Source organism: Anser brachyrhynchus (genome assembly GCF_964034855.1).
Source record: "Anser brachyrhynchus genome assembly, chromosome: 3".
In the NCBI taxonomy this organism is placed as follows: Eukaryota; Metazoa; Chordata; class Aves; order Anseriformes; family Anatidae; genus Anser; species Anser brachyrhynchus.
Window position 1 is genome coordinate 32,683,642 of NC_137696.1, and position 17,496 is coordinate 32,701,137.

Genomic DNA, 17,496 nt, shown 5'->3' on the forward strand with positions numbered 1-17,496 from the left:
CTTTCCTGATTCAGAAGATAACAGCATTTCTTACATACGTGGATATATTTCACTGTTGCCTTCACTGTTACCTCAAGTAACATCTCCTGACAGCTTTTTCTACAGAATAAATGGGCTCCCATAAAAAGTTTTATTAATCAGCATTCTCTAAAAGAAAGGAAAAACAAACAAACAAACAACAACAACAAAAGTCAGTGTCTGAAGAAACCTTCTCATTGAAAATGGACATACATGTTAAATGCAAAAGCTAGGATGCTTCCAAAACCTCACATCATCTAAAGATACATTGAGCCACAAAGCACAAAATCTGGAATCCTCAGATTTTTTTTTGTCTTCAATTCATATATTCAAAAAGGGAACACTATTTCACTGGCTGTCAAATGCAACTGAGAAGCACCAAATTTGCAATGCTGCTTCCTGCCACCCAAGAGATTAAGAGAATAAGTGGGGAAGAATAATATATCCAAGTGACATTGCAAGAAGGACTACAGGCAAAATGTAACAAGATGATTAGTAAATGCAGATGAATCCTCTCACTTAAGAAGGTGGTGGAATACTACTATCTTTGGATAGTACAAAAATTTCACACATTTTTAGGCAAATAGGTAAGAAAATATTGCTAATTTTAAAAGACAAATTAATTAACCTACTCTTTAATTTTCTTAATTATTCTGAGGCATAACTTTAGTTTCAAAGCAGAAAGTGTGAGAATGAAAAGCCAGAAAATTTTAACACTTTGCAGGTATCCAAATCAGGGTTGCTGATAGTTAGACAATCTGCAGGACTGATATCTAGAAACACTCACATTAACTCCCCAGATAGAGATATAAAGACTGAAGAATCAGGTTTTTCTTATTAATTATTCAAAGCTTACAGCTCTGTACTAAAGAATCAGACAGTTGAGAGCACACATGTATGTCTAAACATTCAAACATCTAGAAACAGAAACTTAGAATGCTTTTTTTACTGTCTGAGGTATAGCCATTTCCATCACCGGTTAGCGGTAGGTTTGCTTTTTTATCGTACATCACAGATACCAGTTGTTAGCTTTCTTTGACAGTGGGTTGAAATGCACCAATATGGCATATAGACTGGGAATGGGTGGCATTGAGCAGAATAGCTTTGCCACACTATGATATGCTTCAGTTTTGACAGTATACTAGCCCAGTGTCAATCATCCTGTCTTTGCCAATCAAATGCACATCCTTCTGGAGGCGCCTTCAGTTGACACTGGTACCCCAAACATAGCGAAAGGTTAATGCAATGACATTTTAAAGATGACATATTGTCAAGGGACCAGCAAAAATTGCAGAACTAGACTATTTAGGAAAAAGTAGTGTGGCTTACAGGACACAGACATGGTGACAACATTCCCAGAGGGGGTAGGTTTGGTGCAAACACCCTTGAAAGACCTTGTTCAAGAAAATCAGGAGTCAGGAATAGATAACAACATAATAAGATCTGGCCAGGAACCCTGAGGTTCTTTCTTTTCCCATTTGTAAAAAACAAAAGTCCTTTTGCCAGAGCTCTGGCTAACCTTTGACAGAAAAAAAGAGCAGGAGCTAGAATGACAAAACCTTTGAAGTTTGCAAAGCCCTCTCTACAATCACAGGGATTTGCAGGGGGGCGTATGATTCTTAAATGTGTAATAACTTATTTTTCTTCTTAGGTGAAAATGTGTATCGCTCCCACCCATTTTCAAAAGTGATAATTAATTATTAAAATAATTCAGATAAATAGAAATCTACATATTTAGAAAGGCATATTCCAGCACCAAAATCATAGAAAAATCATAGAATATCCCGAGTTGGAAGGGACCCATAAGGATCATCAAGTCCAACTCCTGGCACCGCACAGGTCTACCCAAAAGTTTAGACCATGTGACTAAGTGCACAGTCCAATCTCTTCTTAAATTCAGACAGGCTTGGTGCAGTGACTGCTTCACTCGGGAGCCTGTTCCAGTGTGCAACCACCCTCTCGGTTAAGAACCTCTTCCTGATGTCTAGACTAAACTTCCCCTGCCTCAGCTTAACACTGTTCCCGCAGGTCCTATTACTGGTGATAACAGAGAATAGGTCACCTGCCTCTCCACTTCCCCTCGTGAGGAAGTTGCAGACTGCGATGAGGTCCCCCCTCAGCCTCCTCTTCTCCAGGCCGAACAGGCCAAGTGACCTCAGCCGCTCCTCATATGTCTTCCCCTCTAGGCCCTTCACTGTCTTCATTGCCATCCTCTGGACACTCTCCAACAGTTTAATGTCCTTTTTGTACTGTGGTGCCCAGAACTGCACACAGTACTCGAGGTGAGGCCGCACCAGCGCAGAGTAGAGCGGGACAATCACTTCCCTCGACCAACTAGCAATGCCGTGCTTGATGCATCCCAGGATACGGTTGGCCCTCCTGGCTGCCAGGGCACACTGCTGGCTCATATTCAACTTGCTGTCAACCACAACCCCCAGATCCCTCTCTGCGGGGCTGCTCTCCAGCCTCTCGTCGCCCAGTCTGTACGTACAGCCAGGGTTGCCCCGTCCCAGGTGCAGGACCTGGCACTTGCTTTTGTTAAACTTCATGTGGTTGGTGATCGCCCAGCTCTCCAATCTGTCCAGATCTCTCTGCAAGGCCTTTCCACCCTCATCCGAGTCCACAACTCCTCCAAGTTTGGTGTCGTTGGCAAATTTGCTCAAAACACCTTCTAGTCCTACATCCAAATCATTTATAAAAACATTGAAGAGGACAAGCCCTAAAACAGAGCCTTGAGGGACCCCACTAGTGACCATCTGCCAGCCAGATGTGGCCCCATTTACCACAACCCTTTGAGCCCTGCCCGTTAGCCAATTGCTCACCCATCGTATGATGTTTTTGTTTAGCTGTATGCTGGACATTTTGTCCAGTAGGATCCTATGGGAAACCATGTCAAAAGCTTTGCTGAAGTCCAAAAAGATCACATCAGCTGGTTTCCCTTGATCGACTAGATGGGTGATCTTATCATAAAAAGAAATCAAATTTGTTAGGCAGGACCTACCCCTCATGAACCCATGTCGGCTGGGACCAATGACTGCATAGTCCCTCAGGTGCGCTTCAATAACTTCAAGGATCATCCTCTCCATAATTTTACCAGGCACTGATGTGAGACTGACAGGCCTGTAAGCACATATCCTTGGTGCATATAAATGTTCTGTACATATTTCAGAAATCCATTTCAATTGCTCCCTCCATATCTCTATTATCTTTTCATTTGTACCCATTCTTCCTCCAGCTTCTTTGGTTTTCACCTGTCCTATTTAGAAGGTCCCCTCTCCTAGCACCACCTTCTTCTAGTCACACCTCAGTGAAAGATAATATGAACATTCATTTTTGACTCACTACTATGAAGAATGAGTGTGCTGGAATGCTGGAAGTGAAGATTAAAGACTTTTCTTTGTCCCTAACTGTCAACAAAAGACCATTTAGAGCAGGGACTCTTTTTTTTTTTTTTTTTTTTTTTTCCATATCCCTTAGTGACTGCAATTAAGGTCTGTTGAATTGCTTCAGTTACAGATCAAGCTTGGTATGTCTTATCTATTTTTTTCTTAGACAGATTTGAAAACTGAGACTTTAATGCCATTTGAAGACATAATAAAGTGCATAAATAAACCTGGACTAAATATAGGAGGGAGATTTTTCAGAATATTTTGAAGGGTGACTTAGTAAAATCTCTAATGATAAAGGCAAAAAGCTTTAAAATTGAGAGAAACATCACACATGCTGCAAGGCAATTGTCTCTTCCCTTGAGACAATGACAAAGACTCAACAGGCAGTGTACTGAGCTTTCTTTCACTAAGTCATCAGTAAAACTTTCATTGACTTCCATAAGGGTTAGATAAATTCTATATAAGTTCTTAATACTGTCTCCAGCAAGCAAAGTGCCTTGCATTATGCACTGATTATCAGCTACTCCTTTATCCTATAAATGTACTTTTAAAATGTAAACATTAAGAAATATCATTTCTAATGAGTCATTTGATTTAAGAGCTGGAGATAAACCCAAACAAGATGTTCAGATATAAAAATTGCCCCCTAAAGCTTACAGGAAAATATCAGAAGGTAATAGCTTGTCCTGGCACCTTTCAACATGTTCCATTGTCAAAGAAAAGAAATACTTATCCCAGGGACAGACTCTCTTCCTCCTGTATTGGGTAAGTTTCATGTGAGTTACTTTGCCCTTTGGGGATGCCTATCTCACTTGCTCGACTGCAAAGGAAGCCTAGGCAATGCACAGGCTAGAAGTCAAATTTAGGCACTCACATTCAAATGAAATGCATCTTACCCTGAACTGAAGTTCACTACCATGATCCTCCATCTCCCATATTTACAACCTTCCACATCTTAATCACTGTCCTATCATTTTTGTTGTCTCATGAAGCTACTCTCTCTCTTCCCCCACTCTTACCTTTTCCCACTCTTGCTTTCTCTCTCCCTGTCCAATCCTCTCTCTCCCACATGCACATGCTTCACTCCTTTCTCCATTGCTATTAATCATCTACACATAGTAGGACAATTCCAGCAAGAAGGTTTTCCATCATTTACTAGCCGACTATCTGTTTGTTTAATTGCTTCCTTAGGCATGAAAACTTGGGAGTTATGTCCATAAAGCAGGTTTATAGTAGGGTTATGAGTATCCTTACCAGAAGACTCTTTCAGAGTGGGGGGCATTTCTGATATGTGTATGGAATAATGGCTATGGTTATTCCTTGATAAATGTAGATGGCTTAAGCATGCTTAGAGTCTCACTGGTAAAACAAGTGAGGAAACTTATTTTGCAACCTTGTTCAAGAGCCTGTGGGACTACGAGGCACTAGCAGTTAAGAGTTTTGTGCACACCCCTCTCTTTCACAAAACTATTGGTGTTGTACATGATAAGGAACTGTAGAGGTAGGTTGCAGCTGAGTAGCAATTTCAAGGATAATATTGGCATATAAATACTAGACCTCATCATCTATAAAGGTAAATATGTATTCCCAGAAAAATCAGGGTATATCAGCTGAAATCAACCCAGCTCTCAGTTCCAAGTATGCAAGATCTGGTAATAGTCTTTGACCCATTTATCTTGAAGAATCTGGAAATGTTGTTCTTGTCTAAAATACAAATTCACTCCTCTCTTCTCATACTTGCTTATAGACTGACAGATTTACAAAGCTAAATTTTTGTTCTACAGGAGGAGAGACTTTCTTTCAGAAAAGACTCATAATTTGTGTAGTCGGATAGATTAAGGTTTACATAGTTTCAGATTTAGGGCTGTAAACTAGCTCTGTGTAAAGTGTTCCCACAGGTTCTTCCTGTTTGTATCTTGTTAGGATTAGACAAGTAATGCATTTGAATTTGGGACCAAGATTTCAGGGGACATATCCTCAAGCATCACAAACTGACTTTGGTAAAGCAAAAATCACTTGTAGAACTATTCAACCAAATAGTTTGTGAAAGGCGAAATCAACAAAATAAATTAGACAAGTTGTAGAAAAATGTTTATTGGTGCTCTGCTAGTGACGTAAGAGCTAAGGTTATCATATAATAAAAGCATTATGTGCCTTTCAGTAAGGCTCTTGCAGATGGTTACCGTCTTCTGTAGCTGCTCCCAGACATGCTTACAAAGTCCATGTGTCTTCTGGACCTGCATCACAAACACCAGTATCATCCCTGTATGAAGAGGCCATGAATGTTTGTGCTATGTAGAATTATTTCTCCAATGTCTGCTTACTCAGTACAGATATACATTTATTAACTGGGAAAAATGATATTAAAGTGTGTCAGAACTTGGAACTGTGCAAGCTTCTCTTCAAGGTTTGTGAGGCAGTTGTATGCTGCCTGAGAAGACCCTGGAGCCCACCAGGCTCTTAAATACCTGGAAGAATAACATAGTAATGGCTGAAAAACTGGGTATTTATGTACGTTCAATCTTCCAGATATCAGTCTATAGACAGATTCTTTACTGTGTCTTGTTTATGCAGTGTTTTGGTCTGAAGCATATAAGGAATCTTTTTGGCTTAGCAATGAATTTTAACTTCTAGCCCCACTGTAAGGAAGCAAATGCAACTGCCTTTATTAATACAAATTGTGCAGTTGGACAAATGTAATGGCATAAAAATAGCATGCTGCTAACTTGCTTTTGAAAAGAAACTTGAAAGAGTCTGTATACAGTGTGAATATTACATTGTACAAGCTTTTCCTTTAAAGAGATGAAAAAATATTGTTATGCTTAGTATTTTCATCTGTCTATTAACCATTCCAAATATAGTTCTCGTTAAATATATGGGATTGCAAGCTTTTTACACAGGAGTTTCTTTTAAAATTACTCAGGCACATAAAAGGTTGCCTTATTCTACAGACTAGAAGTCAGTTAACTCAGAACATGCTTTTGCATTAGTATTAATGAATATTACTTTTTCACAGCCTGAATAACAATTATTTCTATGTATACAGAGAAAATGCATGCAAATTAAAGACACTAACATAGAGGGATATAACATGTAAAATGCATTACAAGGTCAAATCCAGCCTAAACTTCATTTTTAGTTTTCATTAATACTTTTAGAAGGAGTCTTCAAACTTGTAGGTTTTGACTCAATGGGATTTGATATGAAGATGTGACACCTCATCTTAAATTCCTTAACCACATTTCTTAAGTTGACAGGAATGTCAGGAAGTGTGCCTGATAAGGCTTGCTGTCCTCTCCGAGCTGACTAATCATACATGAAGTCTTGGCAAGAGATAACCAGGTTACAGTAGAGCCAAAATGACATCACATCAACTCAATTTCATATCCTGTAGACACCAGTGCCTATCACCACTCCAGGTTGCTAACATCCTTGACACACAAATGGTATTTTCAGTCTCTGATGTCCCCCTTTTACCCTGTGTCTGTCACTCTGGGGTAAATCAGGAACAAATTTGTCACTAAATGTAAAGAACCATTAACTCATGGGCACTTTGTCGTCTGAAGCATAATTTTATGTGCACAGCTCACCAATCCCTGAACTCTAGCTATTTGCATAACAGTTTGCTATATGAATTTATGACGGAGGATAATGCTGAACTTGTTAAAATTCCATATGAATCTCAGCACAGAAAATGGACTGGTGCTTTAAATCTTGGAGAGTTGTTCACATCAATAATGAATTTCAAATAATTTATTCACTTCAAGTGTAAGTGGTTGGCATACAGTCCTTACAGCTGGTTTGTTGAGATAATTGATTTCCATATAGTTTAAAGATGGGAAAAGAAACATATGACAACTACTGCAGGTTTTGAGGCAATTGTGAATGCTGTATCAGTTTAATTATAACTCCATTTTTAGCTGACATGGGCTCGGTCCTATTGGAATTAAAATATCCCAGCAACTTGAAATGTAACAGTGATGAATTTTTTATGTTCTACCTACCTTGTATGCTAGCTTAGGGCACTGTTACAAGTACACTTCTAGCTTTTTTTCAGTGGATAGTTAACATGACATGCAAGACTGGTCTGCATGACACAGATAACTCAAGGGAATAGCAACAAAGTAAATGAGATGCATTAGTATCTGGATGTGAACTGGGGGATATAAGTTCTCAGAACTTCTTGTTTAATTTATAGAATTGGTTTTTTTCCCCTGTGCATAAGATTTCAAAATGGTAATCATATTCAGGAAATGAGATGTTCCCACTTCAGGTACTAATATCAATATGTAAAAGATAATCATTAACCAAATGTACTACTCAGCAGTGCCTATTATATGTAAACAAGCTAACTGAGGTGATAAAAGAAGCTTTTACTAAAAAATTAGTTATATGGATGACAAAGACATTGGGAAAAAGGAGGGGGGGCTATTTTTTGTACATTTGTTTCTTTCTTTCTTATTGACCACTATGCACAGAGCAAAAACTAAGATCTTGGTGGAACAAATAGCATAATAAAAATTTGCATCACAGCTAACACAACAGTGTACAAAATATCCCAGCGGTATGAAGTCCAAATGAAGTCCAAGCTGGCTGTTCCTGCATATTATCATTTAGCAGCTGGCCTGCACCTCCACATTCTCAAATAGAGGATGTATTGAATGAGCAGAGAACTGGGACTACTAACTACTCCATGTTTCACTCTATTTTCTTCTTACCACTGAAAATTGTGTCATATAATTTGCAAAGAGAAGAGCTTTTTCTATTCTTATTTCATTGTTACTTCATTGTTAAATTTCACAGTGTTGGAAAAAGAAAAAGAAAAAGAAAAGAAAAAGAAAAAGAAAAAGAAAAAGAAAAAGAAAAAGAAAAAGAAAAAGAAAAAGAAAAAGAAAAAGAAAAAGAAAAAGAAAAAGAAAAAGAAAAAGAAAAAGAAAAAGAAAAAGAAAAAGAAAAAGAGAAAGAGAAAGAGAAAGAGAGAGAGAGAGAGAGAGAGAAAGAGAAAGAGAAAGAGAAAGAGAGAGAAGAGAGAGAGAGAGAAGAGAAGAAGAGAAGAGAAAGAGAAGAGAAAGAGAAAGAGAAAGAGAAAGAGAAAGAGAAAGAGAAAGAGAAAGAGAAAGAGAAAGAGAAAGAGAAAGAGAAAGAGAAAGAGAAAGAGAAAGAGAAAGAGAAAGAAAGAGAAAGAGAAAGAAAAGAGAAAGAGAAAGAGAAGAGAAAGAGAAGAGAAAGAGAAAGAGAAAGAGGAAAGAGAAAGAGAAAGAGAAAGAGAAAGAGAAGAGAAGAGAAAAGAGAAAGAGAAAGAGAAAGAGAAGAGAGAGAAAGAGAAAGAGAAAGAGAAGAGAAAGAGAAAGAGAAAGAGAAAGAGAAAGAGAAAGAGAAGAGAAAGAGAAAGAGAAAGAGAAAGAGAAGAAAGAGAAAGAGAACGAGAAAGAGAAAGAGAAAGAGAAAGAGAAAGAGAAAAGCAACAGATGGGCTGATTAGTAAACCTTCATGCAGCTGGGGGCCTGATTCCCTCTTGTGTTGTTTCTGCTTCAGTTGAGGTAACTTCTCTGAATCCAACCAGGGCCCTACACTTAAGTTTCAGTGTTTAATTAAAGTAATTCCCTTGGAATGAGGCCACAGTTCTGTTTCAGATTAAAATAAAAGCTCTGAGTATGCCTCAAATGTCCTTCCACAGATTCATCTCAAGATACTAGAATAAATGAGAATGGACCCTTCTCTGAAATAAATTATAAGCTGGAACGATGAAGCAAGAGCTTCAGAGGTCTACCTTGGCATAGACAGCACACAATTTGCTTCCCTTAACTCCCTGCTTTATAACTATATTCAAAGTTTTCTTTTTACATAGCTCAACAGGGAAAGGTTCCATGGCATTATGACTCCTAGCTTCCAAGATTTTTTAGGCAGTAACTGTTGATGATCTGCCAATTTGGGGTAAAAATATTTGATAAAACTATTCACTAGACTTTACAATGGTCAGCATTTCACAAGAGAGGAGCAGAGGAAGGACGGGGTAGAGGTTTGATCTTGGCAAAGGGTGTAGCCGGTTGGAGCTGATGGTACCAGTATCAAGACCATCAAACAAGAGGATCTTAAATTTCTCAGAGCTACTTTAGCCATAATAGACCAAAATTATTCCTTATGCAAGTCTAGTTTTGGGAGAACACTGGATGAAATATGAGTTACAAGGCACCAAAGCATAAGACTTCTGGTATTGACTTCCAGCTCCAATTCCAAAACACAATCTTTCACTTAAAATGAGACACAAGAGTAAGGTGCTGGAAAAGATTAATCACAGGTCCCTGGCAGTAACCACACAGGTATTTTTTGATGTATAACCCCATCATAACTTTGATCCCTGTTTGTAGCTCAAATATAAAGCTTTGATTCTGAGTTTGTGTGTAGGTGTATTATGAACCTATATTCATAATATGGAGTTGGGACTCAGAGAAAATCTTGTATAAAGATGTCACTGTGCGGAGTCATGCCAAAATTGCCTTATCTGTCTTAATTTAAAAGCAGTACCAAGAGGTACTGGAATGATTAACAAGAGTTCTGGAGAATTAAAAACCCTTATTGTCATACAGATACATTAACCATAGATAAAGCTGAGATCAGTAGAGAACCTAAAATGAGGTCTTTATGCAGAAGAAAAGCTCACTAGCATCTGTTTCTAAAATACATGAGAAAATTTAGATTGCACAATAAATGCTGGCAGTTGCCTCTGTTTGCAAGTGGCTCCTGAAATATACTTGGGAGTGGAAATCAGCTGGAAACTGTAATAAAGAACTACTGTGCAAAGTACTATGTAGACTTCCTACATGAGAACAAAGTTGCAAAAATACTCTTTCACTGTTAAATGTAGGCTTAGGTCTTGTTGTTGATAAGCCTGAGATGGCTTGCTATGGACAAGCAGGAATTCTGCCAATGAAGATAAAGTAGCCAAGTGTGAAATATGCTATTAATACAAAAAGTGGTCTGCAAAGGCATGATGCCAGAAGAACTAACCTTCTGTAACACTGAATCCAGTGAGGGAAGTAGGGCAAACTAATAAACAGATACCAACACTTTTTTTTTGTGCATCACACCTTCATTTTACATTTCAGGTTGTATCACCACCTTCCAAACTGGTGAGTTAACCTGAATACTGAATATGTGTGGAGTGATACTTTTCTTTTTACTCATTGACAGTAATTTGCAACCACATGCTTCCTACCCTCAGCCTTGCCAGGCAGAGCCTCCACAGGGACAGAAGAGAAGAGCTGGAGGAGAGAGTCTCATCCTCCCGTGACAGATGCTCACAAAATTATATTTGACTTCAGAAGGGATTTCTGAGCATCTACTATCTTTAGCAGCAATTTGGAATAATGTTTGTTAGGTATCAGAGCTTCTGTTTCTACCTTTCATTCTCAGCTGCTGAACTGCTATACTCACTTTCAAAGGAAAGGAAGAAGATGAAAAAACACAGGTGAAAAATCCCATGAAGTTTAACAAGAGCAAGTGATGGATTCTGCACCTGGGAAGGGGCAACCCTGGCTATATGTACAGACTGGGGGGCAAGCGGCTGGAGAGCAGCCCCACAGAAAGGGATCTTGGGGATTTTGGTTGACATCAAATTGAACACCAGCCAGCAGTGTGCCCTGGCGGCCAGGAGGGCCAACCATACCCTTTGGTGCATCAAGCCTGGCATTGCTAGCCTGTTGAGGGAAGGGATTGTTCTGCTCTGCTCTGCACTGTTGCGGCCTCACCTTGTGTACTATGTGCAATTTTGGGTGCTACAGGGTAAAAAGAACGTAAAACTATTAGAGAGTGTCCAAAGGAGGACACAAAGATGGTGAAGGGTCTGTAGGGGAAGATGTATGAGGAGCAGCTGAGGTCCCTTGTTTTTTTTTCAGCCTAGAGCAGAGCAGGCTGAGGGGAGGCCTCATGACAGCCTGCAGCTTCCTCATGAGGGGAGCGGAGGGGCAGGCACTGAGCTCTGCTCTCTGGGGACAGTGACAGGACCCGAGGGAATGGCATGGAGCTGTGTTAAGCTGGGTGTTGGGAGAAGGTTCTTCACCAAGAGGGTTGTTGGGCACTGTAACAGGCTCCCCAGGGCAGTGATCATGGCACCGAGCCTGCTGGAGTTCAAGAAACATTTGGACAAGGCTCCCAGACATATGTTCTAGTTTTAGGGTGGTCCTGTGTGGAGTTGGGCTTCATGAGCCTTGTGGGTCCCTTTCAACTCAGGATATTCTATAATTCTATGGTTCTATGTTTCTATGTAATTTATATTCAAACATCTTAAAACATTTCTTGTGAGTTGTTTTTGTGCAAATTCTGTACCTATATCTAAGAAGAAATAGACTGGTAACTAGTGTACTTTAAAGCCTGCATAGAAAACAACAAATTGCATATCAGTTTTCCAATGCTTCTAAGATAGGACAAAAAGTTTGTCATCAACAGGATTTTGTCCCACTTGGAGTAAGTGGGAAAACTCTCAATGATTGGTGTGGCTTAGATGCCAGTTTTCCAGATCTTATTGGTGGTACTGCATCCCAGACCTGCAACTGCTTGGCAGAACATGCATTTTCAGTTTTTAAAATGTACTATATTCCCTGTGGCAAGTTCTTAATCATGCAACAGAGCTAATCTATTAGAAGGTCATTGGATAACTTTTTCCCTAATTATGAGAAGTGTATCAAAGAACATAATACTGGCACTTTTACTGCTTTCATTGTTGAAGGCCCCACTAGTGCTGTGTGTCTTGAGAAGAGCTGTAATAGCAGCAGAGCTTGTAGTGACATGAACAGCAAGTTTTGTAGGGATAGGTTGAAATGCATAGATGTTGACAAAAGAATGATTTCGGGGGTGCTGGAACCTCAACATGCATTTACATTAGTATTGACAGAGGATTTTTAACATTAGTGTTCACTGTGAGCACTTGGTTCAGACCCATTTTCCTAGCCAGATAATATCTTGCTGCTTACTGTGTTTCATGAATATATCTCTGTACACAGCTAAATGTCACCTAGTGGCTCAGAATCTTAGCATTCCCTTCCAGTTCTGGCCCAAAAGTGGTGTTTAATTCATCTAATTATTTGAATAGCTCAGAGTAGGTGTGTTTGAATTCGTGTGTTGCAAAAAGGATGTTGAGACAAATTCACATGCGTGAAAATTTATTAGCAGGATCCATAGCTGATGGCATACATCAGCAACGACAGGGAAAATTATTGGAGGGGCAGGGTAGTGGGGGTGGGGAAGAGAAGATAGAGAAAAAGAAAAGGATGGGAGGCAGGGAGGGAAAAGAAAGCTGTCCCCAGTGGCAAGCTGGGAAAAAAAGTGATGGGAAGCAGCCTGTGGTGAGCATCTTCCTCAGGCATCCTCTCCAGGCACCAGGTGGATCCCACATGATACTTTCCCAACAGAAACTGTATAGTTTCCATCAGGACTCACTCAAATTTCCCAATGGTTCTTCCCATTTCCAATGCTGTTAGCACTGATCAGAGCTAGCTTTGGACAGGGGCAGATACTGCATGGGTGGTTGGTTGGTGAGCTTTGTGCGGGTATAGTTTTGGGTCCCTTGACGTAAATCAAAAGCTTCAAGGGTAGGAAAAGGAGGGGAAGAAGAGGCGTGATTCTTATTCTAGCAGCAGTCCTTCCCCCTGGAACCTGCCACATCATAGTCTGCAGACTACGGCTCACGTACCTCCAGGAGGATCCTGGGTTTGCAAGGAGTCCAATGCTGTCATGTTGTCCTCCGTTACATCAAGATCTCCATTCTCCTTTGGTGCCATCCAGCAGAAGATTGGGAATTCGTTCCGCATCCCCTCATGATAAAAACCATCAAATGATAGCCAGATAGGGACACACCTTTTGCTGGCCAATGAGAGGACAGCTTGCTGTAGGTAGCTTTGTTCACTAAAAATGATGGGACGTTTGCAAATATGCAGAAGCCACAACTTATGACCATTCGCACAGCTGTATGTTCTCATTAAAAATAACCAACAAATGCATAGATAGCCCTGACGTGCTCAATTAGCTGTTGTGAAAACACACATTGATAAATCCTACATATTATTTATTTGTGTGTTGCCTCATGTTTAAATCTATAGCACAAAAATAGAAAGCCATGTGTCACATTAAAGTTTTGCTTTCCTGTGCCTAGTTTGCACATAAGAATCCCTTAAATCTTCTTTTTTGCACCTTGGTGTAAAACACTGCATGGAAAGTCTCCTGTGCAGAGCAAGGGACAGGGTGGTACTTCTTCCATGCTAAACTGCATCTGATTCACTCTACACACATACTGATATTCATGGAAATGTCAAGAGTCTCAAAATGCAAAAGGATAGACTCGTATTTAAATATCAACTGGATAGTCAACTACAGTGATTTATATTACAGAAATTCCCAGAAATAAAATAAAGAATTATGAAATAACTGTATTTCACTTAACCAGGTACGTAACTAACCATTTTCCAACCAGTTTGTCAGCTAGAACCAGTATTATTGTTGGATACGATAACCTGAGGAAGCAGACACTGCACTTGATAAGTAATCCATTTACATCCTTTTGACATGGAATTTTGCATACATAGACAATTACACAAACAATGAAGAGAATACTTGTCTTCTTTTCCTTCCTAAAATATCAAACATAACAGTATCAATTTAAAATAATGTCTTTTACCTATTTATTTAACTTTATATTTAAAAAAAGTTTGAATTCCCATAAGAAAAAAAAAAAAGTCTTTTCAGTCTTTTCTGTCTGGACCACACTTTATGACAGTTGCAGAAGTAAGCTGTTGCAGTCTAAATGGCTGGGCATGCAGATGCATCTGGTATGTAGATGTAACCTGCTTGCCCCTGCTGACTGAGTACCAGGTCTCTGATAGAGGGATTAATCCACTTTGTGATCTTCCTCCAAAACATTTCTTACTAACTTCAAAATTTTTGACTGATTTCAATTGTGACCACTGCTTCCTATTTAAACAAACAAAACAAATTTAAAAAAAAATGAAGTGCTGTGTTTGGTATCTATGCATGAGCAGGAAGCCTTGATTTATTTGCTCTCTTGTTTGTATAGCTCTAACTATGGTTATTTATCTAGATTATTTATTATTCATAGACCTCTGTAAACACTGGCAATACATGCTGCTGGTATGTTTGCAGTTCTACATATGCAGTGATGGATTCTAACTGTTTCAGAAAACATTTTGTAGTCACTTCATTAAGCAATAAATCTGAGACCTTCAGCCCATATTCAGTCAGTCCTTCATATCAACTGACTTCAGGGTAATAATTAGGAATTATAATCTCCACGCAGGTTTACAGGTTGTGACAACTAATTTTATGAAGAATGAACAATTTTCAGCTGAACCTGTGATGCTCCATCTAGGTGTACAAACTCACCCAAAAAAATCTATGCAGTAAATAGAAAATTATTTCTTCCTGCCTTCTTTTTAAATGTTTTGATCACTAAATATCTGTATCTTGCTGTATTTTTCAACCAATATGAAATTTATTTTGTTATAAATGAATATTCTCTTTTGCTGCATTGGTTTATAATAAATAAACAGCAGCAAATAAGTACAGAAAGCTTAATTTTCACTTTCATCATTCACTCGCAATAAGTTATTTTCCAATTACTTACCTGTGGAACATTACTGAAATTAAAATAAGAAGCCCAGTCAATATTGCATGCATCAGAAATGATGAAAATCTTCACTTACTGAGAACTGTGAAATGTTTATTGGTTTTTAGACGTAGAGTCCTCCAGGGAGTGCTACAAATCCACACAAATTCCCTACATCTTAAACGTTGCATTTGGAGCACTGTTTTAGATGAAATACGTGTAAAAACTGTAAGCTTACAGCTTTCTAGTGCCGATACAACTGCAAAGGTTCAAGAACATAAATTATTCCAGCATGAGTCTGGAATAAATTACATGCACTTCACAAGCTCTAGAGTTGCTTGATCCACACAGTAGCAAAAGAAAACAAAAATATCTTTTTAGAGTTAGGGAATGAAAGATTATTTAACCTTCCTGTATAAGTCTGTGTATTTTATCAGTGATTTTTTCTAAATAGCATAAAGCTAATGAAACTAACAAAGAAAAGAGGACTTATGATTAGTAGGATGTGAAATGATTTGAGACTGGCCTAGTACAACAGGTTCTCTGAGGTACATCAGAGCTGAAGCAGCCACTTTCTCTTCAGAAAAGAAAAAAAAAAATCAACCTTTTTCTCCAACAGCACCCTACTTAATTCAGGTCCCTTAAATCTACTCTGTATCTCCTGCACAGATACAAGCACTGTGCTTTCTTTTATTGTTTGTATCTAATAGGCTATTGAAAAGACTATACAAACTCAACCAACACCTTCCACCTCTCCTCCTCCCCCCCCCAAAAAAACCAAAACAAAACAAAACAAAATACAAGTTCCCAATATTCAGTTTCTGACAGTGGCCAGTAGTGGGTGTTTACAAAGATGACCAAAATAAATAGAGCAACTATACAATAGTTCATCACTTGGTACTATTGTACATCCAGATATTGCATCTGGACACTGCATTCAATAACTATGGCAGGGCTTCCATGAATTTATTGAGTCTCTTTTGAGTTTACTTATTTTTAAGCCTTTGTAATACTTTGTGGAAATGAGTTTCACAGTTCATCTACTCAGTCTGTGAAAAAATACTTTCTTTTGTTTGTGTTGGCATGTTCCCAGATAATTTCTTGTGTACCACTTGTTCCTGTGCTGTGAGAAATAGTTAATAATCTTTCCTACTTACCTTCTCTGTGTCTCCTGAAGTAATAATCCCCCATGTTAGCCCTTGGTCATTTCTTTTCCACACAGAATTCTTATTCTATTTAAAAAGTCCTCATTTGGAAGCTATTCAATGCAGCTGACTGTTCTTTCTGTCTTCCAGCATATTTTTCTTGTCTTATCTATATTGGTTTCAAGGTGAAGTGACTGTACACCACAGGTTACATGTCAGCAGAATAGTTTCTGATTTGTTCACTAGCATTTTCCTAACAATTCTTAATTGTTTTTGCTGCTGCTGAGCACAGGGCTCACATTTTTATGAGACTCTCCAAGATCTGTTTCCTAAGAAGAAATAGCTAATTTAGAGCTCAGCGCCATTTAGATGTACTTGTTTTCCCTACATGCACTTACATTATTGACTTAGAATTTATTGACTTCTATTTTATTACCCAGATACTCAGTATCAAAGATTTTTTTAAAAAATTCTTCACAGTAAGTTTTAGTTTCTCTACACTGAGTAATTCTGTGTTAATATAGATTTCAGCCCAGATTCCTGTGGGTCTCCAGCAGTAACCTCCTTTCCTGTTGAAAACTGACCGTTTATTCTTTCTTCCTTATTTGTTTCTCTCGTGCTTCTCTCAAATGTGAACACTCCATATTTATCTATAAAATCACACCTGGTATGTACTGTCATATTGAAACTACAAGCACTGGTTTAGGCAATGAAATATGAATTTAGTCTTCCTTACCGTTTTCTTTCTTGATGTAGTTCTTTTTGTTTGTTTGCTTTTGTTTGTTTTCTATCTCTCCATCACTTTCCCTCCCTGTGTTGTTTCGTTCACTTTTTCATCCATCAACTTTCCCATCCAACACTCCTGTTCATCTTTCCTGCACTGTCCCAACTCTCTCCTCATTACTCACATGTCTTTATGCTGACTTGGAGCTAGAATAACTGCATGTGTATTATTTTTCTCCTTACCCTATCCATCCCTCTTTCACTGAAAATAGAGCCAACCAGATGCAATTGATGTATGAGTCAAAGTCATTGAAACCAATAGAAATCTCTCCATGGGAGCAAGTAGATTTGGAATCAAGTTTTCTGTGAAAGCAGCTTGTCTTGTGTATGAGGCTGGTTTACTGATAGACAAAAGAATAACAAGGGCTGTAAACAGTTATAGAGAAGAATGAACAAACCTGTGTGTCAGGAAGGAAGTTGATTAACTCACCTAGGCTTGCTGAGGCTGCCTGTAGAAGAAACAACAGCAAAACATGGGACACAATGCTGAAATGACCAGCTTGGAGATCTGTGTTGAATTTTTCTCTTTGGTCCTGTAAATCCTGCA

General features: G+C 38.7%; 1 protein-coding gene across 7 annotated transcripts in view; it reads right to left on the reverse strand.

Moving 5' to 3' along the window:
* Positions 1-8,852: 8,852 nt before the first annotated feature.
* The window catches only part of LOC308192700 (uncharacterized protein), a 40,410-nt gene continuing 31,766 nt past the window's right edge, over positions 8,853-17,496 (reverse strand). For all 7 annotated transcript variants that reach the window (XR_013949024.1, XR_013949025.1, XR_013949026.1 and 4 more), the window contains one exon: positions 8,853-17,491. The gene's annotated coding sequence lies outside the window, so the exon portion shown is untranslated. The remainder of the gene's footprint in view (positions 17,492-17,496) is intronic.